At 38.3% G+C, this 23,218-nt stretch overlaps 1 long non-coding RNA gene across 2 annotated transcripts in view; it reads right to left on the minus strand.

Moving 5' to 3' along the window:
• Positions 1–16,406, minus strand: part of LOC141926572 (uncharacterized) — a 72,102-nt gene extending 55,696 nt beyond the window's left edge. For both annotated transcript variants that reach the window (XR_012624152.1, XR_012624153.1), the window contains exons 1-5: positions 16,024–16,406; positions 15,589–15,811; positions 15,203–15,505; positions 13,986–14,153; positions 12,457–12,610 (exon numbers count right to left, since the gene is read on the minus strand). This is a non-coding gene — a long non-coding RNA (uncharacterized LOC141926572). The remainder of the gene's footprint in view (positions 1–12,456; positions 12,611–13,985; positions 14,154–15,202; positions 15,506–15,588; positions 15,812–16,023) is intronic.
• Between the last annotated feature and the right edge of the window lie 6,812 nt (positions 16,407–23,218).

Raw genomic sequence — 23,218 nt, forward strand, 5'->3', positions numbered from 1 at the left:
CTTCAGCATACACTGTATACCATCTAGCTTACATGAACAAGCCACTGCACTGATACTGTAAAATCCTAGAGAGACAAAAAGATAAAACGATGATAGACACAAGTACCCATCACAAGTGCATTAAACCGCTGAAGAATTATCATTTATTCTCATTCATGCTTGTATGGATTGACTATGCAAACAAAGGAGTGGATGTTTATTCATAATGGTTCTGTACAAGCTGCTGTGAAATAAGCTCTAGAGAAAGAGTAGTAAAGCTGAAGTGCCATAAGAAAACCTCAGGTATTGTATATTTTATGTCTGTCTAGAGTTACCACATACTAATGGCTAGTAGAGAACTGCACAGAACAACGAAATCTCTCCTGAATATTTCATCGGGAATGTCCATCTCAGAGCTCTTAACAAATTTGGGACAACTGTGTTAAATTAATTTATAAAGTAATCTGTGTGAAATGTATTTCAGAAGACCTACTCTGCCTGGTTGCCTAAATTAAAAAAAAAAAAATAGACAGTACTGCGCAAAACTGAGTCTAGAAGCACGATTCAGATTAATGGGTAGTACTCCAGCTTGGCTGATAAGAACATGGCTATTCACTGGCTGAAAAGAAACCTGTTACCCTACATTTTTTGTCACTTCACTTTTGCAAAATAAAATAATGAGATTAATCTGCTGCAATGGAAAACAAAAGCCAAGGAAGCTGTTTAAACTAGTAAAATTTTCAGAAGTGGGAACAGGTTTTTGTGAGAGTTCGCACTAATCACTGCCAATCTGATCTCTTCTTTGCTAAGTTTCAATTAGCACCTCAGGAAGAAGCAATTCATTGCAAGGTTTTCATCAGGGGAGACTTGCCCTTCTCTTCTCACATAACTGTAAAGCTAACCAGTGTACTCATTTCTAGCCGGCAATTCCTTTCAGCCTCTACACAGAGCAGACAATGGCTACTAAACTAAAGCACCAGTTTGCTAACCAATTATCAATTAAAAACCACCTCTTAGCAATTTAAGATAAATAAGAAGCTGTATTATGTCAAAACATTATCATGACAGTGGAGTTGAAACCACCCAGCTTTATCATAGTATTATTACAATGAAACACAAATCTAGATGCTATACAATTGAAACAATGGGGTACCATCAAAATAGAAGGATCTGATAGGGTTAAAATATTGTTTTATTCTTATAAAATCTTATTTTAGAGCTTCTCTTGGGATATATACTCTGGGTTCTGACTGCTTACATTCAGGATTTTTGTAGATCAAAAAAATAAGCAAGCAACTAGCAAATTACCACTGCAATTATATGCATGGGAATTTGAGGGCAAAATATAGTCAGAAACAGTATCTCTTTATTTCCATCTGCAAAAGCGAAAACGGTTTTCTACAGTGCTGGAAAAGCTTGTATAAAAGACCTGCAGCAAAAACAATATTGCTGATTAATGCTCTGCTAAAAATTTATATTTCAGAAGACTGTCATTGACGTAAGCCTTCTCTTACCAAGAAATAGCTTCAAAGCACAATGAGAAAAAGTAGTAAATGAACACGTCTCAAGAAGTAGTCCATCTTGCTTGTTGTGAAGAAAAATGAGGTTTCTTTTCAGTAGCTATGCAAAAGGATCAGCATGGATCTAAGTATGCTACTGAGTGTCAAGAAGGAATATTGAAATACCCAAGTGTGCCCTGTTCAGGCAGCCATAATGGTGCATCAGTGCTTTTTCCTACAACAATTATTGCCATCAATGTAAAACTGTCTTTGAGAGCTAACTAGTATACATCTTCATAACACCACCATAGGTAACAACAGATGAAATTATCATCTGCTAAATCTCTTACCACAGTCAGAGAGACAGAGTCTGGCACTCAGTCTGTCACAGTATGATGTCCTAGAAATGCATACAGATTTACTCTATTTAATACTACAGAAAGCACTTAAGTACTCAATCTTCCATTCACCACGTCTTTTGGGAAAGGCTCACAACTCTTACTGCTCTCTGCATTCAGTCCATGCCTGTAGAAACGGAGCACAACATGCATGGGCAAATCCCAGCATATTTAAAATATTTCATTCCATACCCACTCCATACCACTGGGGGAATCATTACACATTTTGCATAGGAAGTGAACATATGGGCAGGTTTTGTTTTGCTCATTTTTTCCCCAAGAGCATCTCCTAGGGAGAACAGCTTTGTGTATACTGCTGTTCAGAACAGTCCATCCCAACAAGAAAAGATGACACCAAAGGAAGAGTAGTTTATTCCCATATAGAAAAGTTTTCAAATGGAGCCTCTTTTAATGGAAGCAATCTTAATAAATATCAGCCAAAATATCTAAACTGAGAAAAGCACAGCCACAAAATTATTGAATTTAACAACACATTTCTCAGAGATTTAAAATTAATTGACAGATGCCAAAGGGGGAGGAAAAAGAGTCATGTGGCATATTGCATCTTTTTATGACAGATGGTTTCAAATGGATTAATGAGGTGAGTGCTGAATTTCTAGGTTGTGGTTAATATTTAACCTCCAGCCAGCAGATACCTCTAAGATCTTTACACCTGAGTGGTAAAGAAGCCTACCTAATTGAACTATTGGAAACTCTGTGCTAATTTGAAGAGTATCTTCAAAATGAAAAAAATTAATAGATATTGGAAAATGGTGGGAGGGGAAAGTAGAGAGACTTGTCACAACACCGGTATAGAACTGGAAATTCAATACTTTCTTCTCCTCTGAGAAGCTATGATGAGGAGAGACACACAGACTACCTGAGCTTGTGTTACACTGTGTCAGTCAAATGAAGAAAGGATCAATAAGATATATAATTTTTTCCCTTCATTTCTAGACAATTTTAGGATGGTAAAAATTTATCTTTCCATTGAAAAAAAAAACAAAAAACAAAAAAAAAGCCAACAACAAAAAAAGCCCAACAAACCAAAAGGAAGTTCATCTGCAGTAATGAATCTTGTCACTGCACTTAGCACATCTTAAAAGTTACCTGCTTCATACAACCAGCAGACATGGCATGTCTTCAACACCCCTTCAGTATCTCCAAATTTTCACAGTTCACTTGGCTAAGAAGTTACAGGAAAGTGTATCACTTTACAGTAGGCAGAAGCTTTCAGACACTAAACCAAACCTGAAAATTAGTTGTAAGCAAGACCTAAAGTCAGGGTTTTGGCTAAAACAATTTGTATTGGATTTATACATGTAGAGCTTCTAGTTAAACACTTCAGAGTGATTACTAATATTCACTGTCATTTACATTTTGAAGTAACCACTGGAAATGCACTGTACCACAGTATCTACAAGAATTCAAAGTTGAATGAGAACAGAATCAAATGAGAAATATTAACATTCTTATTGTAAACATTTACCATCCTAACAAAAAAAATTATTAGGACACTCCATATCATTATCTTCCTCTTGTGTTTATTTTTTCCTGGAATACACATGAAGTCATTCTGAAGTGACTTACTATCATATTGAACACCTCGCACTTCTCCAACAAAATGGAAAAAACAATGCCTGGTCACACACTCTTATACTGCAGCTATTTCCACAGTATCTGGTTCACAGAGAGCCTGCAGAGGCCACATAGCATATCCTAATCTTTGAAGACTAATAGGGAGTATTCGTTATTCTCTAATAGACTAACAAGAAAGAGATTAAGAAACAAATCAATCTTTCTTTTTTAAAAAAAAAGTTAATGATAAGAATAAAAAATTCTTCTGGCTTCAAAATTCTTAAAGAGAAAAATTTAAAACATTTTCACTTTTTTTGCTAATAGACCAATAACAGACTCATGCTGTAGAAACCACAGACAGAAAATACAGTCACTAGACCTTGCCTACAGAAAGCCAACTATAAACAGCTGGAAAACAAATGTTCTTGGAAGGACCTCTGCCTTGATCATACAGTTTCCTTGCTTAAAATTCATCTTTCTGCAGTGCATTTGAGAACCGATGACCAACATGCCGTACCCATTTCACACTGTTCTGACTGCAAATCAAGGCAGGCCTCAGTACCCCAGTCACCATCCCGTTCTGTTTCAGGGCAACGAGAGGGGATCTATATCTTTGTCTTCAGTGTGGGCTGGGCTATACACTGTATGATTCAAATGCCCCTAAGTGTTTTTTTCTTGACAGAAAGGGATAAGAAACTCCTTAATACTGCATTAATACTGCCAAGTAATTTGTGACAAAATGAAAGATTGATACTCTAATTCAAACTGCAGTCCATATATCTGTTCACCCCTCTTTACAAATTCTTTACAGGAAGTATTCATATCCACGAAAGGCTGCCATACAAATTGTTATATAATGTATTCTTCTCTTTTGGAGAAGAAAAAAAATACATATATCTAATATACATAAATACACACATAAATATATTAAAAATTTCCATATGTTTAGATATTTTATATAAAATATATTTTGAAGTAAATAAAATGCAGAGTATGCTCCTTGATAACGCAATATCCACAGCATTTGCCAGATTTGTCTTTTGTGCTGTTTCAGCATCTCCCAGGTAGGCATTCAAGAGTTAAAATAATTAGCCAAACTGGAATACACAGTGATTATCCAAAATGGTACTTAGAATTCTGCTCTAATAAATGTGATGAAACCCTTAATGACTTCAAGCAGTAAGAGGAGGGGGAATGGGGAGAAGAGAGTTTGAAGCTGTTTTCATTATGAAAACTGACAGCTCTTGGTTCCAATTTCACCCCAAACTGCCATAGAGATTAATATTTTTCTTTCAAAGCCACATTTTTATAAGAGATTACGTTTTCCTCTGAAAGCTGAAGAGCTCCATTCAAAGACATTCCCATTTGTTGTTGTCAGATTCTGCCTAACTGGGCTGAGAGCCTACTGTAGCTCTGTGGATCTGTGACCTGCACTTCGCTCCCTCCAGGCACTATAAATAATTTCCATGGAAACAGCGCTGAAGAAGATATCTGCAAGCCAAGAAGATATTTATAGCCTTTCTGCTAGATTTATGTCTTTTATTTTTTCCTCTCCATTTTCTCAGTTAAACCAACATTAAATACATTTATTTTATAAAATACTTTACACACACAACTAAAGTTACTAAAGAAATTAAAGATACAGGGGGAAAGAACTGAAGGACATTCCTACCCCATAATACGTATGTATCTATCTATAGATTATCGTCACATCCTGCATTCCCATTTGCCCTGAGGAAAGAGTACATTACATCTACACTGCACTTTTTTCACCCAGGGAAGAATTCTCTCTTAGTCATCAAGGCTGGAGCTAATCATCTGTATAAGGTATTTAATGAAGAGTGTTCTAATCCACACCTTGATGAGGCTGAGAAGAAAAGCAGATGCACATGAAATCAAAGCTGAAGGGCTCTGAAACAGCCTCATCAGACCACAGAGGGAGGAACTGAACAAGGTGGAATGCACTCCAGTGTAGCCAAGTGCAAATGTGCAGCTCTTCAGGCCTGCATGTAAATTTATCATACAGTAAAAATCAGCTAACTTCTCAGCCACTTCTCTTTCAGCAGTAGAAAGATAATGCTCAATGTGTGGACACAGCAAAGATAATCTGGAAATCTGTCAAACCCTGTTCCCTCATGATCTCCCAATTAATGAGAGTACATGTATATTGCAGGTGTACAGTACAATCTCTCTCCTCCTGGCCACAGTAACACAACAGCTTTAGGCCCTCCCTGCAAACTGTACAGCTGGTATTGTTTTCATTGTCACTGAAGCTGCAGATGACTAGTCCCAAGTTCTAAGAGTATCCTTACCCCACGATCACATCTACAGATATGGGGAGGAACAGAGATTGCCTTTTCTCTCCTTTGGCTGGGCTTGTACAGCCTGTCTGTAGGTTAGAGGACAAAGGAAGTGAGTCAAAGCATCAGATCAAAAATCAAACACAATCACCTAAGGAGAAATAACTGTAATCATTGCTTCATTTTTTTCTTCTCAGTATAACAATAGTTGTCACTGAACATAGCAATAAATTTAAATAACTACTCTTAGCTGCATTACAGGAATTTTTTGGAGCTCCTTTCCCCTCTCCGGGTACCTCCTGTAGGATCTAGTTTATCCTCACATAAGCTTTGAGTGCTGACCGTGAGTTTTTTCTTCATTAAAACACACCAGATTCCACATCATCTTTTACATTTTTGTCTGTATTTTAATCTCTCTTTTTACGATCTAAAATATTGCTCTCACATCAGGAAGAATTCATACATTTCCCAGTGGTATTAACATCAGCTTTAAAAATAATGACTGAGGCTCCCTCAAGCCACTGCTCTAAAGCAAAGACTTCTTCAAGAAAATGTTGCCTACTACTACATAAGCCATTAGCTGTACTCATCTTGTAAGGCTTCTGTCTGTATTATAAATGTTAGAAAAATACTTGAGAAGCCAAGACTTTCTTGGAATTTTTTTGATCCAAAGAAGTTTAGAAAAATATCAATTAGAAGTTAATTCATCATAAGAGATATTTGTATTTACATCTGTTCCTATAGCTACTGAAATTCAGATTGCTGTTCAACTAATGTTTGACAGTTTTTAGGTCCAATAGCTAAAAGAACAAGAGTATTAAGATTAGAAAAGTATTTCTTGTTCTCAATCTAAGATATCCTCAAGGCGGCCAATTTTTTTAGATTCTTCTCAGATCCCAACTCTACCTGTCAGAATTCACACTGTAACTATTTCAGATACTACCAAAGTATTTAACATTATGTACACTACTTAACTTCTCTGTGTCTCGTCTTACCACTCTAAAATGAGTATCTTCTAATAATTACCAATCTTCTTTCACAAAATTAAGAAGGTTAATTAATTAATGTTTCTAGCACTCCTGAGATTCTCAGATGAAAAAGCAATACATATAAGGGCTCTGAAGAAACTTTGAGTTCACTGTCATAATCACGATTAAATCAAGGAGAAATTTTATACTGTTATTCTCAGATTCTCTTTTCTTCAGTTCATCATTCTATTTTTTCCTACAAGTTGCCATTTGCTGCAAAGTATCTTAACTGATTCAAAATTCCATATTATAACTGGCTTTAGAAAAAACATAAATTGCATCCATCACACATTAATTAACTGTACCTAGGCAACATAGGTGAGGTTAGATCATGTTTTTGCAATCACCCCTGTGCAAAGAGATGGACTCAGCACATTTCACCTCCTTCATTCCTGGAAGTAGCCACATTAGACCAAAAAAAGATGCATAGCAGCATAATTATTCCTTAACTCCTGACACCAGCCAGATACCTCATCAGAATCTGTTCACTGGGAACAGCAACTCACAACAACATACATTAAATCTAACCTGATCTTCCTGCCAATGTAGTTACGTACTTTGATATTCAGCCTCTAGTTTCTCCTGTCAATAATTTTAAATTAACAACAGAGTAACAAATTATTTTATAAAATATGGTCTAGACACTTAAAAAAAATAAGAATATGTGGATGAAGAAACAGTAAAAAAAAAAAAGGAAAATAAAAAGAAGAAATTCAACTCCACTAAATTGTGTACATCAAATGTATGTTGGCTTCCTTCCGGCAGTTTTCAGTGGAAAGACAGTCCTTTCATTTACTTAAAGTTATTAACTGATTGTTCCTGGAAGACATCCATTTAGTGTCTGTAACAATTATCTAATAAGAAAACTTATAAAGTACAGTAAGATAAATAATTGAGAATCACATTCAAAATTTAAGATCATGACATTTGATTCATCAGAGATTACAGCCTTATTAAAAATAGACAGTCTTGTTTTAACTTTCTGAATACCTGATTGTTAGCTAATAAGCTTAAATAGCTTAATATTCTGACATGAACTTAAAACTGAGATATTACCATTAAAAAAAAAAGTTTCTGAAAGGATAAAATGCAGGTTTGGTCATTGAAATATACACCTTCAAGAAATACAGGCAATTATGACAATAGTGTGCATGCTTTCAGTATTCTCTTCATTTTTGTTTACCACTGAATCTGAGACAAGTTCTGACCTCCACTATATTCAGGGTAACCCCATAGATTTATTTCACTAACCTGAATCTGATTTTAGATTTCTAATTCAGAGCTTGGACTTACTTTTATTACTTAGGCATGCTTTAGACATATTAATATATTTCACTGTCACATAACAGAACTGTATTTGCCCTGTATGTAAGTACTTATAAGTTCATATACTACCTGTTTTAACTTATCATCTGATGTGGAAATACAGACCAGTGAGACACACCAATGGCTGCCAGTGCTTTCTGCGCAGCACCATGGTGAACCCCATGTTACCACTGCAAGAGCACCATGCAGCCCAGCCTCACACAACCCAAGGGAGGAAAATGAGACATAAGCCACTTGCAAAACAGAACTGTCTCTGCAGCTGCTTTTAAAAAAATTCAGTTTTCTGCCAAATGTTTTTAGCTGAAAAACTTCCTGACTTTGTGTTTCAGCCAACTGTGAAACTCCCACACACAAAGCCACTTTCTGAATTGTTCTACTGAGGAAAAAATTAGTAAAAGCATTGTTTCTGGCTTCTGCTTTGTGTGGATATTTATACCTCTGGAAGTTAGTGCATACTAATATGCCTGAAGAAATTTTTCCCTTTAGTACTTTTTTCAGTTTGCCTTTCACAGACCTTCATCTGTTCCCCTTCAAATAAAGTATTCAGAGATTCCCTCACTGCCCCTTCATTTTAGCCCCTTTAAATTGCTCAGCAGCAGAAAATTGTTAAGTTTTTAACTCCAGTAGCCAGTGGGGAAAGCTTAAAACATGAAACACAGAGAATTATAAGCAAAAATGAAGGAAATAAAAAGAATCTTAATAAATGTTTTTACTCTCTTTCTGGGGGGCTGACTCATGATGTTGGAATGAATGAGGCCAGTAATAATAGTAAAATATTTCATCTTCACTCTATTTATAAGACCGGAAAATTTTCAATTCTAGTCCTACCAGACCAGAGCTGTTTGATACAAGTTACTACTTCTCTGCATTAAATATGTGAGATTTGTGAAGAAGTTTTAGCGTAGTATTATAAAAATTGCTTAAAGCACTTGAGAAATGGTAGATAAAAAAATTATATAATTATATAATTTATAAAGTATGTTTATCTTGCTTAAAATATATAAAATATATTATAATAGTAATAAATGCCTGTAAGTTATACATAGAGATACTTTGTATATTTATATTAAAATAGGATATCTATTTGTGTCTGTTTAAGGGGAAGTTACCATAAGCTGATCCATAACTTTTAGCAGTATCTTTGATTCCATCTAAATCTATAGAAAATAACCAAACATGGTATCACAATTATGTGTTATAGTCACACTGAAAATACAGGAACACAAACATTCACCTCCACAGCACAGATACAGAAGGTTTAGGGCAACTTAACGGAGCCTTTCAATAACTGCAACAAGGTTCTTGGGAAGATAAAGCTTTTTGCAGAGATGTCTGGCAGGAGAATGAGAGACAACAGAGATGAACTAAAATGGGAGGTTCTGACCTGACATTAGGAAAACAGGTTTTGACAGTGACAGGACATGAAGCAGTGGAAGAGGTTGCCCAGGTAGCACACTTGGAGGTTTTCAAAACACTGAGAAACCTACTTTGAACTCAGTATTGACCCTGCTCTGAGAAGTGGGTTGGACTGGATCCTGGGTCCCACCCAACCTGCATGAGTCTGAGTCTATGACATGTCTGTGTAAAAGCCAAAAGTGTAATCTCTTACACATACAGATTCTGAAGCATTCCAGACTCTGGACTTTTAATTTCTTTTCCCCTAATTCTGATTATTGATATAAGAAAGAAATCCCAAGGATATAGAAGAAACATACTCTAAGTCTCTGGCAGCTTTGGAAGAGAACTGGAAGATGATCACAATCATGGCATTGCGACAGAGTTGCTACTTGACTCCTGCACTGTGATCACTTCCTGTAAAATTCTTCAGTACAACCCACCACCACCCAAAAGTGGTGGTTTACGCTTTGACAGTGCAGAGGACCATGATGAGATTCACAGTTTCAATTCAGAAGTGCTAGGTAAGAAACAGTATATGCCAGGCCTCCATGAAGTTATCTACATCTCTGAGCATTCAGACCTTCCACATCTGTATTTATTCTAGCTACCTGTTTGACATAGTTGACCCACCTGAATGATTTATCTCTCAAGCCAAATGCAATACCGAAGCATAAAGTTTAAATGAAAAACAAAAGCTCCAGAGATACTCAAGTTAGTGGAGTCTCTAATTACAGGTGATAGAGAGAACCTCTTTCTCTTAAGCAAGGCGGGGTCTTGCTTTGCTGGTAACAGCTGAAACACATTCCTTAAACCCAGGAGATCCTGCAGCAACGCTAAGCATACTGTCAATTTCAAATTGCCTTTTCACCCTTTGCCAGGGTGTTCCTGTACAAAGCTATGATGAATGAAAACCCAGTTAACTCTCACCGTGGTTTCTGGTGCCTGGTGATTTGTACCTCTGGTAGCATACGTGTAAAATCATCGCTGTGAGCAACCCAGAGGTAACAGCTACAGGCTTCCCACCTCAGCTGTAGATTTGGAGTGGCCTGGGAACTAGCTGATAAATTTCTATTCTCAGATGATTCATCTCCTTTTACAGATAATAAATTCTGTGGTGTAATTACCAAAAAGTCTTTCACGATCTTCTTGCTCAGAGATGAGTACTCATCATCTGGGATTAGGCTGTGATTAATTATGAACAGCATTCCTTACAAGCACATCCACTTTTATGAACAAACCTAGTTTTTGCAATAGTTTTTGCTCCTCACAGCTATCTGATTTATGGTTGGGCTAAACAGGCTTCAGTCAGCAGTCCCCTTCCATCACAGCACAAGTGGGTCACTGCAGTACCTTAGAAAGAAGGCTGCCTTCTGCATTATTCCTAGACACAAGAAACACTTAAGACGTCAGAGTTCTCCTGTAATTGGGCATGGCATAAGCCTCAGGCTCCTACTATGTTGTTTTTACAAAGGACAATATAATGCTAGAGTCTTGAATTGTAGTGTCTAGGATTATCTTCAAATTGTGTTTAAGAAAAATAATAGCTAAAATGCTGCAGAGGGGATTTAAAACTGTTTTTTACAAGATGGGAAACATACAGATTTACTATATAGCTTTATGTAGTTTAAAAATGCTTTTGTAACTAGATCACAGGACTTCTGTTTGTAAGGACATAACAGTATCTCAGAAGCAGCAATACGTATATATTCACTGAAGCAGAAGCCAAGCATTGTTTACATAACTCCCCTCCAAAAAAACAGAAGACTTGCTTTCACTCAGTCATACAGCTGCAGAGGTTGTGTTTTTGTAGAAATGGGCGGGGGACGACAGGATTAAAAGCAGAGCCCTTGGGTTTCTTCCCCTTCGAGCTCCTTAATTTTTGTCTCGTCCTGCCCCCTGGTGGGAGCACAGGCCGCAGGTCTGTTGGTTTCACAAAGGCACGTGTGCACGATGCAACCCCAAATTACCCCCAGCATTTCTCATATAGCTAGTTGTGAAAAAGAATATGTATCACTTAACATAGGAAGGATTTAAAGAAATACTACGGGAAATACAATATTATTAGTATTTAATAAAAGGCTGTGTGTTGTTTTATCTAAAAATTAACAAAGCACCTGTAGAACTTTCACAATGTTGCAATAAATATCCTTTCTATTCCAGATACATATTTAAGGCTCAGAATTAAGTGAGAATGGATAGTGAAAAAATATATATAAACACACAATGCTCATTATTCAATGGTGTTTTAGTAGGAGCTCAGGATACAGTATCATCTATAGCATGAGAGAAAGTTTATTTACAGATTACATAAATTCCTTTCTTTTATTTCTAGAAGGATCTAAGATGATAGCACAGACCTGCTGCGGGTTACAGCTTGGTAGCTGAAAAGGTACTTTAGATCTAACAAGTAGGAAGGACAAAAGCAGAATCAAAGGCCTTAAAAATGTTAACCCTTGTCATCCATTTAACTGCTGCAATTCTGCTCTCACTGAAGAGTTACAAAATAAAATACTACCACCAGCACAGGTAAATACTAATTTTAAGCTCTTCTTCTGAATGTGCTCATTCAGCCATGTTTAGATTGTTTTTGACACATCTATATTGCAACCTCAATTCCTTCATCCCAGTTCTACTCAAAACACTTCTGTAAACTCATGAACTCCCTCAGGCAGCCAGCTCACCCACTGGCATTTCAGCTTCCACTTGCCCTGAACTCCGGGTGCTGTAGACTCTAATGGCTGCAGGCAGCACATTCTGCTCTTGTCTATAGTTGAGCTGTAGTGGAGGTGGGAAAAATCATTCAGCTCCACTCAGTTCACTGAAGGTTTGACAGTGAAAACACCAGCACTGCAGCCTCTGAACACACCAGAGCCTCTGAGGCAACAATTCCAAGGGCTCATTATCGCAACAATAACGGCAAAACCAGGGTGTGACTCTGGAGTATGCTTACCTCCCCATGCTCGAGGAACCACCACAGGCCTCTTGATAAATCACAAGTCTCAGCAGCAGCCAGAGCCCTGTCCACCTCACTTTCTTCAGGTGCATCTGCCTTCATCATCCATCCAAAAAACAAATGGATTCTTACACCTTTCCTCGGTTTCCTACTGTAGAGAGCAAGAGTTACTTTTTAACATGCGTGTATATATATATATATATGCAAGCTGATAGAAAAATTCAATCCTGGTCTCACTCAGACAGTAGAACTCAGGAGTGACTGTAGAGCCATATGTAAGAACAAAACACTAAAATGTGAGAAAATACCCCAAACCAGAGCAGAGGCTTTATGATTTCCACATACATTGTGGCCTGGATTCTCAGCTGGTACCGAGCAGCATAATTTCCGCTGCCTTCAATTTAACCACTTTGCACTCACCAGGAATCCAGCCATGTGTAACAGCTTTGGGCAAAGGGAGATTAGACATTTTATTGCAGTTACATAACAATTTGCCTAAATTGTGAATTTACAAATTGCAATCAGACTGGTCTACCCTGCAGAGGCGTGTGAAAATGCCCCAGGCTACGTGACACAGAATTACATAACGTCCCTGACTGATCAAAAACCTAGTAAGAAAGGATAGGTTGCAGGTGAAGATGAACTGCCAGCTGCAGACTAAAACCAGAATGTTTAAAGAACAATTTCCTACGACTGTGTATTACCACAAGACAACCTTTTCTCTGCTTATCCACCCAACCCAGACTAATTTGTGCTCAGGCATTTAGAGATTATATGTCTTTATGAACCCCTGGTACTAGGGGACATAGGATTGTTTTGAGGGCCGTTTGATAGCTTATTTTAATAATGCTATAATCACACAATTAAAACCTGATGAGATCTCAGTTTGGTTAAGTTCAGTTGAATTGCCAAGGGTACAAGTAGGTGCTATAAAGTCTAATTAAAAAAAAAAGAGCTCTCACTCTTTTTGCATCGGAACACAGAAAGGTTTCTGGTTCATCTCCCGTGACTGTAATTGATTTAGTCCCTGATTTATACAAACTTATATTCTAAATAATTCAGATAAGGACCTGATTCTGCAATCCTTGTTTCTGTCAAATAGGATATACTCAGGTGAATAACAGTATTGATTTTAATATTCTAATTGCACACAGGAAATAAGTAAATAAATAAGTAGGAAGCTTTGCAAGGTGAGAAAGTATCTTTTGTGGTACCTTGGATTATAAACCACTACCATGCTTAAAGTTGCTTGGTTGGGCCATCCAGCCCATAAGCCGTTTTCTCAACATGCTCAGGGAAGAGGCAGGTAGTCAAACCCTGCGTACTCACAAACAGCCTGTGACTCAGAGCAATCTTGCTGAAGCAAGCTACATATAGCACAGGTCTGCCCACCTCTGGGCCACAGAAAGGACCTCTCAGGAACAGCCTCAGTGTTAAGTTCTGCAGGAACTGCAGAATGGAAGAAATTCCCACCTAGTAGGCTCTAGGGCTTTCAAGATCTTTCTGTGTAACAACTGTCCTTTTACCTGCTGTGATGCTCCAAATTTTTTGCCTCAAAGCCAAAACACAGAGTTGGAGCCAACCAAGCAAGGAAAGTGGCAAAAGCTTCAGACATAGCTCCCAGGCATGCTGCTTCAGACCTTGGGATTGCTGACCGGGAGAACCAACTTCTTTGATCAACCCAAACGATACAGCTGGGAAAAAAAAAAAAAAAAAAAAAAAAAAAAAAAAAAAAAGACAAGTTTTTCCAAGACACATGGTCCTTAATGGCTTTTCTGTGCCCAAAATCTTTTTTTCCCACCAACCAACTGGTCTAAGTTTTCACCTCTGCCTATCCATCTTGCATACTTACCAAGCACTTAAAGTCATCTGAATAAAAGAAAACCTCTGGCATCAGAAAACACAGATAATTCCTTTAACAGATAGGACTGGTTGGTCCATATGTCTTGGCTCTGGCCAGTTTTTGCTGTGGACCACTGATGGTCCTCCACCAACTAAGCAGTGTGCAGCAAATCCCTTGCAAAACTTGTATCTGTTCCTTTTCACTAAGATCATACAGGATAGTTTCTACAGCCTCATAAACTCTTTCCCTCAACCCATAACGGGAGGAGACTGAACCTAAAGTATGAAGATATTTCCATGATCTTTTAAGAAGTGTGAGGAATTCTATAGAAGAGATTACTTCTATATAATCACTAAATAACTTCTATATAGGCATTAAGTATCTGAACATATTCTCCAGAAAGACATGCTGCTTGGCAGTACCAGTCATCCCACTATGATACCATTAGAGGACTTGCTCTTTTTGCCCAGGATGCAACCACCATAAGTTACCTGGCCTCCCAGACAAAAATTTAAGCCGCTTAAAGGAAAGCAGCAAAGTAAATGTCACAAATAAAAAATTTCTGCATTTCTCAGTAGCCTCAAGTACAGCAGAAACCATGGAGACACCATGGGTGGATGTATGTGCAAGAGAGTATCAGCTGTCCAGACAAGTAACAGAAAAACAAACTCCAGTTGTGCAAATTTTAAAAATCCATCTGAACCCACATTCTGTAAGGCTGCATCAGATGTAACATGTTGTACTGCACAAAGCATATTGCAAATATTTGTTTCCACTATAAAAACAAACAAACTAGCTAATTAAATATCACACTGCCTTTGGAAAAGAAAACTGAGTAAGAGGCCAATAGGGCTACCTGTACTCAGCCCAGTGACCAGAAAATGTAACTAAGGTACCTACCTCGCTTCTAGCACAGGGCACTGATGTGCTTTTTCATTGCAAACTGTGGTCTGTGGCTGGGCTCTTGCTCTCTGCAGCCTAACTCCCAGTGTAATTCACCTTCTGGAAAAACTCCCTGCAGAGATTTTGTTACAAAGTCTAGTGGGGAGGGTCAGGTTTTTCCATCTCTTCAGACTCCAGTCAAGTGCTTTAAGCATTATGACCAAAAGGTGAATGAACCAGTTAAGAGAATTAAATATTAATACTTGTATATTTTCTGTCTCCTAAGCAACCACTCTTCTCTTCTTTCTTGTTTCAGAAGATCTAAAATACAAACACACACATTAAAAGATTAAGGCAAAATATACATTGTTATTTCCCTCAGAAAGATATGTGCTCTCCCCTACCTGAGATATTTTTTGCTGTGGCTTGTAACCAGCAAGCGCTAGAAAGTCATTTGCATCACTTCATTGAAGAGATGTGAGGGGACCTGCTGGCTTGTGTTAGGGAGCTCTCATCCAATTCATATCATGGATCTCTGCTCCAGCGCCTGAAGTGACTCATCCTCCCCCCGCTCCCTGTCCGACCTTGGGGGTTGCAGGGCTGTTTCTCACACTTTTTTCCTCACCACTGAAACAAAGAAATTAACAGTCAGAATCCAATATAACTGTTAAGCAGCTATTCTTTATTAGCAGCGCTGGGGTCACCCTGGGGATTCTCCACCATAAGGGCTCCCAAGACTTAGCAAGGGACATCAGTTTACATACACACAAATTGTACATATTCATTAGATTTCCTAGAAAGGAGTGTCTTATGATAACGAGTTCCCAGAATTTATTTACCTAGTCCAGGCATGCATAGTGAAAATAGGGTGAGGGTCTTCGGTGGTCAGGGGCGGAAGTAAGTAGTCTTCTTCACAGTGTTCGCTAGTTAACCCTCTTTCCGGAGCATGTGCTGTGAAGTAAAGTCGAGGTGTCTCCCTCCTAAATCACCAGAATCATCCTCCCTATAACAGGGTCTCTGTGTCTCTTCGAGCTCTTCGAGCGCCCCTTATCTCATTCTAGGAGTTGCCTAAGCGTCCACTGAAGGCCTCCAGTCTGCTATCAGTGATTTACGTAGGGAGCCTAACGAGCATTTCAATCTTACCTAAACAAACAAAGAGACCTAAGGAAACAGTTGAGAAGTCAGGAGTCCTTGAGAAACAAATGAAGCAAAGCACAAGCAAAGCTTTCACACATCACATCACAGTTTAGTCTTAATAACTGTTTGAAATTAATTTGTTTGAGCCCTTCCATTCCCTTTCACCACCTTTGTGGGATTCTGCCCTTCCCTAAACACTCTTTCACAGAGGCGCTACCAGCCTGGCTGAGGGGCTCAGCTGCGCTCTGCTGTGGGGCTCGTGGAACCGGCTGGAACCGGCTGTGCCCCGCCCGGCGCAGCCCGCGCCTCTCCTCACAGAGGCGGCCCCGCTGCCAGCGCCTCCCCGCTGACACCCAGTGCCGGGAAACTCAGGACAAAGGGCGTTTCCTGGGATCCAATGAAATGAAACTCACACAGCTCTATTAATGACAATAGTTTGCTGGTTTTCCTTCATGAAAAGTGTTATTTTTCTCCACTCGCAGAAGGGACTTCTTTTTAGCAATTTTCTGAAATTTGTGTGATCCCTTACTGTCCGGGCAAGTTGAAATTGAATTCTCCTTAGTGAAATGAGTCATGGCAATCTTCCCCTCACATCTGTAATCACATCCATGCCTGGCTAACTATCTGAGCTGGTCAAAATTACAATGAAAAATATATACTATCAGCTAAAAAGCGCTTGCATGAAAGAACTGAGTGGATTTTGAGAAACACAGCCGTTCCCAAGAGGCAGCTGTATTGCCTGTTAGCATCTAAAGGTGAACTGAAATTTCCAACCTGGTTCTCCTAAAACATAGTTTTTACCCCAAGAGAGACTGTGAACTGTTGGCTTTTTATCTTAATTCAGGACAAAATAAATTCTTTAAAGAAAAAAAATCACTTGAATGTTTTCCTGGAGGAAAATTCCATTTCTCAACTGCCTTCCTACCTCTTTCGAGGAGTTTCTCTTTGCAAAAGCACTTTTACCAAAGCTCTTCCAGTAGGGAATATTTTATGAAATAGATTTGAAAGAGATGTTTATCACCCAAAAGATGCAAAGACACATCTTGGCTTCTCCCAACAAATCATGCAATTCTCCATCTCAGATCAGCCAAAGGAAAACATACTTCAACAGAGCAGCAAACAAGATGGCCGCCTCTGTACTCTGCTTGTCTAGCATACACAGATGGAAAAAAGCTCGCTCCTCACTTCAGAAAGTGCAGGTTGTTATCAGGACGATAAAGGCTAAGTTAAATATGCACACATGAGTCTAATCTATTTCTTATCTATGACCTATTAATAAGCTAAAAAATAACAGCTTGGAATTAATTGTTGAGGATATTCAGTGCACCAAGAGGAAAAAAAGGCAGCCTCAGATCAAATTTTCTTCTAGAAGGTGCTATATAAAGACAGAACCTTCTTTTCATGCACCTGCTTCTTAATATTTGCTAAATTTTTAATATGGTTAACATATAAGGTCCACAAAGGGTCATTAAACACTCTTAATTTTATATTCAAAAGCACATACATTTTCTTCAAAACCAACAACCATCCATTTTTTAGCTGAAGCAATGGAAAGTCCATTACCCCCTTCCTTGTTCATTCTAGTCATTAATATATCTGATTTAAGAAAATTTCACCTGAAATACTATAGACCCACACTGGTAAAATCATGTGAGTTGCCTTCTTTACTGCAGCAGGGTTACAAATAGGAATGCTCCTCCTAACATGGCTGTAGAAATACAGTCCAGTTTCTCAGTGTTCAACAACAAAGAAGTGGATGCTTCTACCTGGACAGAGGTGACAGTTTCGAGAAATTGTGCTTTAGAAATCACGCTGATGGCATGTGCCCTGAGAGCCGAGAGCCATCAGGGAGCCCAGTTTCCTTTTCCTACCTTCACCACAGGTACGGTGATTATCTTCCCACCAGCACAGAAAGTCTCTCTGCTGCTGCTGTTTGGTACTTTTGTCAGTAGATTTCCACAAGCTACGTTATGTGAAAATCTGGACCTTCATAAAAGTAATGAGGTAACTTTTATACCTGCATTCAGTTATAAAATATACATCTATTTTTAGGAAGTAGTTTATACACCTAGGAGTAATATTATTACTGCTTTGTTCCTGTGACTTCTCCGAGAGAGAAAAAAAAAAAAAAAAAAAAGAGTCCTTTGTACTACAGTAGTGATTATATCCCCCTAACAGTGTCTGACCGTGCTAAGGCACAGTAAATGCATGAAACAATAAAGTAACTTCCTGCCTCAAAGAGGTTACACTTTAAGTATACATGACAAGAGATGAAGAAAACCCTGGAGTATTAATATTGCATGCACCACAAGGGATTATTCTCACCATGCATGAATTAGATTGTTGCTACTTGTACTGAAAGTCCTTGGTCCAATACCACATCTTGCAGGACTGGAGGTGGAATTAAATTTTCTTTCAAAGTCTGCAGATTGAGTTCTCCCTCCCACACATTTCATTATACTGCTGTCAAAGTTCATTCTCACTGGCATTGTCATTTTTATTTTGAAAATGTTTTCAGATTGCAAGAGGCTGCAATGGAAAGAATCACTGACACAAATTTGGCATGCTTTTCTGTAAGCAGTAGAAGAAAACTGCCTGCATTGCAGGCATGACAATCAGCATACCCTACGAGTAAGAGTATTTGTGTCCCTCATCTGAAAGCATCACAGATCATAGCTGCACCATCAGTCATCATTTAGTTTTGTATCAGTGCACCAGTGGTCAGCAACAGGGGAAAAGGAGAACGTAGTAAAATCTAGCATGTTGTGCTTGAATATGCAGGGTCTGAAGCATTTCTGCAGCAAACTACTGATCTGAAAGTCCAGATGGTTTGTAAGCAGTGCCCTTACAAGTGATTTTCACTCTGACCGAGCCAATTTAATGTTATGCCTGTCTCTACTGTTATGCTTGTCTCTACTGAGAACAGCTTTTGGCATGTCTCAAACACATTGTAGAGTGGTTTTCATTTTTGAGAAGCTTTGTTTCTTCTTCTTATGCCTAATACATTTGAACTTCCATAGAAGGACTAATCAAACCAAAAGAATACTCTGTCATAGTCTGTGTGTGGACCAGATGTGCTTCTGTTGATGTTGCCGAGAGATTTTTCCCAGTGGATGTGAATTGGGAACATGAAGAGGCCATATGGTAGTAAAGATAATTTACGTAGCACCTTTTATCACCAAATATCACAAAGCACCTTGCAAATCACCTACTGTACAGGAAGAATTTCACTCAGAACTGAAATTCAAATACCTTTGGGGTGAAACTTGGCAAATACATAATAGCACACTCTAATGCTATGAAACAACTTGTAGCTAGTTGTGAAAAATAGAGTTATAGCAAACTGAAATCACAAGAGGAACATAGGCAGACAAATTATAGCTACAAATGAGTTGCAATCTGCACAGTTTCACCCTATTGAAGCAATAATTTTTTAAAACTAGTTTCTTCCTTTTGATAAATGCAACTCTGTTAAAATGATCTGCAAATATAGACATTGAAAATAGAACACAAGACTGAATGGATAACCATATTAGTTTTGCAGACATTTACTGTACATATGCACAGTAAATGTGTATACCTTATCTTAATCTCAATGTTCCAGAAAGTAATGTGGCCAAGAAAAGTTATACTGTTTTTTATATTTGTTATTAGGAGGTAGTTTGGGAGGCACTGGACAGTTTCTGATACTGTCATGGATATCACAACGTAAGTTAGAATAATCAGGAAAAAAGCAGCTGTTTTAAATACAATAAAATTTTGTTTCTATCCATTTTGGGAAAAATGAACAGTAGGAGAAACAACACATGATAGAGTGCAATATACACAAGAGTCAGCAAAGAAAACAGTATTTAATTTTCAAATGAAACAACATAAAATTCCTTTAGTGAGGTCTATTATTTGAAAATATTACCTTCTTTGGTTACCATTCTACAACTTCCTGACTGACACACTGTTTCAGCTCAGAATCTCTCTAATCTCTTGTAGATATATTCATATTATGTTTATGTGATGTAAGAAGGCAATTCTAAATGCTGCTCAACAAATGAAATTAATATTAAGTAGACATAGAACATAATTTAACTTATGCTATATATTTATAGAGCTCCCAGAATAACTTACTACAAAATCATTCACTGCATTTAAAATGAAACTGGAAATGTAGTTTTATTTAAAGAGATTTTTGAGACAAAGGTTTTCAAAGAACCCAGAAAGCTCAGCTGCCAGCTCCTACCTTTTGATTTTCTAAGAATTGCTGTCCACCCACATTAATCCAGGCCTGGTTACACAAAGTCACAGCAGTCTTAGTATCACATTTATCCTCATAACCCAGCCACAGCGGTCCTTCCTACCCCAGAAAAGATAAAGATGTAAAGACAATGTTACTGGTTCTGTAGTAAACGACCAGGAGGTCTTGTCCTCATTCCACTGTTGCAACCTTTTGTAACCAAGAGCGAAACATTTTCAGCATAGCCATGTGACAGATGCAAAACTTTTGTGTATTAAATTAGATGCTAATTAGGAGCAAAGTGTTTTCTTGGAGCTGTTCAAACCCCTAAAATCGACTGCAACAAGATACAATGTCAGGATATTCCTGTTCACTCCAAAGGAATAACACCAGAGACTGTGCAGCAGACACACCAGTACGTGGCTGTCTTGAAAATTATGGCTTAGAAAAGACACCAAAGATTTCATTAACAGAAATGCACATCTCTGAGGGGGAGCAGCACAGCCGTGTACTGAGGTTCTGTGTGCTTACCCCCGACATGCACGCAATTAACATTCCTGGAAAATGTGCACTAGCAGTATCAGTCCACAATTATGATGCCCATTTTCATGGTCATGTTTTGTTCACCATGCTGATAGTAGTACTTACAATTAGAGGTGCAGAATAGCATGAATGCAGTGCTCAACCCCCAGAAACAATTTTCTTTTTTTTTTTTTATTTTTAGAGTAAGAGTCATATGCACTAAAAGGATGTAGAAAGACTATTATTAAACTACCTTTAAATACGTTTAATGGCACCACATGCTGACTCAGAAATTCCTTTCCTCCAAGCCTATACAAAGTGGAAGGTCTAATTGTGAATGCTTTGTAACCGTGTTGATGAATGTACCATATCATTCATTCCTTTTCAGAAAAATTTCACACAGGCCTTTTTTAATACAATGTTTTAAACATAAAACTCCAATATATCTATTTAGAAGAGCAATCTTAGCTTCTGTAGTAAAAATAATAATAATGGCACTTAACGTACTTTAGATCTCCAAGGTGCTGTATGGATATTAAGCAATTTGTCCTTGTTGGCAAGGATTTTAGTTTGCATTGGACAGTAAGTAGTAGCAGGTATCTTTTTTTTTTCTCCCTCACCTCCATTATGGTATTTTCCCCTTCCTGTTTTATTGCACATATGCTAGATGAGGGCTTTGTTTCTCTATACATGGGAATTCCAGACATCCCTTACTGGTGCTACTGAATGGTTTGAACTTTTTTTACCAGCCTGAGGAACCCATCAGACATCTGTTATTTGTAAGATCTCTCAGGAATGTAAAGGACTCAGGAGCAACTTTCTTCCGAAGCCTGCTCTCTTGCCATAACACTGAGCTGCTCTGGGTAGGTTTCACAAGGAAATATCCCCTTTTTTTCTAGCTCCAATATCCTTATTTACTATCACAACTAATAAAACCAGAATAAGCCAGACTCTCGTCTTTTGCAAGTGCTGGGGTAGAAACTCAGAATGAGCACAGTCCCAGGGATGGTGCCTTCACAAATACAAGGATAAACATTATTGTCATTAGTTTTTTTCAAAGTAGCCCTTCAAAGAAGCAGGGCTTGACAATTCCTGCTATTTATGGGAGACCACCTCCTTTTCAGGTGGCAGGAAGTGCAGGCAAAAGAGTTGGTTCTGCTCTACGAACTAGATCCAACTGTACAATAACTGAGATTTGTAGAGCCAGAGCCTGTCACAGGAGCAACGAGAGTCTGCCAGTTCAGAGAACAGTTGAACTTAAAACAGACTGCACTCCCATCCCACCCAGAAACTGAGAAGCTGGTACAGTCCCAGTTCTTCTTTGCAGCACCTCTTCTTTCTGTAAGTGTTCATTAGTGTAAAGTACTCATGTCCTTGAAATTTCAAATTAAACCCCAAGGAGATTGAGGAGTTTGAAGATGTAACAAGCGTTAATTCAGTAGTCTCTGTTGGCAGAATAGCATTTGATTATCAGGTGCATTACCAGCCATTTATCTTTTGCTTATCTGGGAAACTATTTCTATAAGCTTGTGAGGGGATCATTTCAATAAACATAAAAATAAAATCATTGGAGTAGCTTGGCTTGTGGAGCCTCTCCCAAAACTGAGAATTACCATCACACAGAGGTACAATCCCACTTCCAAATGGTACCAGCATAGAGGTAAGGCATATCCACAGCTGTGACCTTGTGCTTCACTGTCTTCCCTTCCTATCTCATAACAGTATGTGTTCTGAAAGTGCTCCGCCGCATGCTTGCTTCCCTGAGGACTGTATGGCTACCTCTGCAGAAGCAATTCTGAAGGGTTGTGTTAAAACCCAACTCCCTGCTTTTGTGACCAATACAAACCAGTAGATCTGAAGAAAACAGCCCCTGCACAGTGATCATCTTGTCCTTTGCCAATACCACTAAACAGTGCTCCAGGAAGACACAGGCTGGTATTTTGCCACAGAGACAGCACTTTTGTATCACATGACAAAAAAGACATGTTCTTAGGTGCCCAAGTCTTTGATTCAGACATCAGTTGTTGAGCTTTTCGCTTGAAAAACTAACATGCACATGTCTTACGTTTCCCATTATATCCAGAGCTATATTCTGAATTCTGTCTTGGAGGCCGCAGTAGTTACAGGTTAGGATTTGATGATGAGAA

This window comes from Strix aluco, chromosome 8, assembly GCF_031877795.1.
Source record: "Strix aluco isolate bStrAlu1 chromosome 8, bStrAlu1.hap1, whole genome shotgun sequence".
NCBI classification, from domain to species: Eukaryota; Metazoa; Chordata; class Aves; order Strigiformes; family Strigidae; genus Strix; species Strix aluco.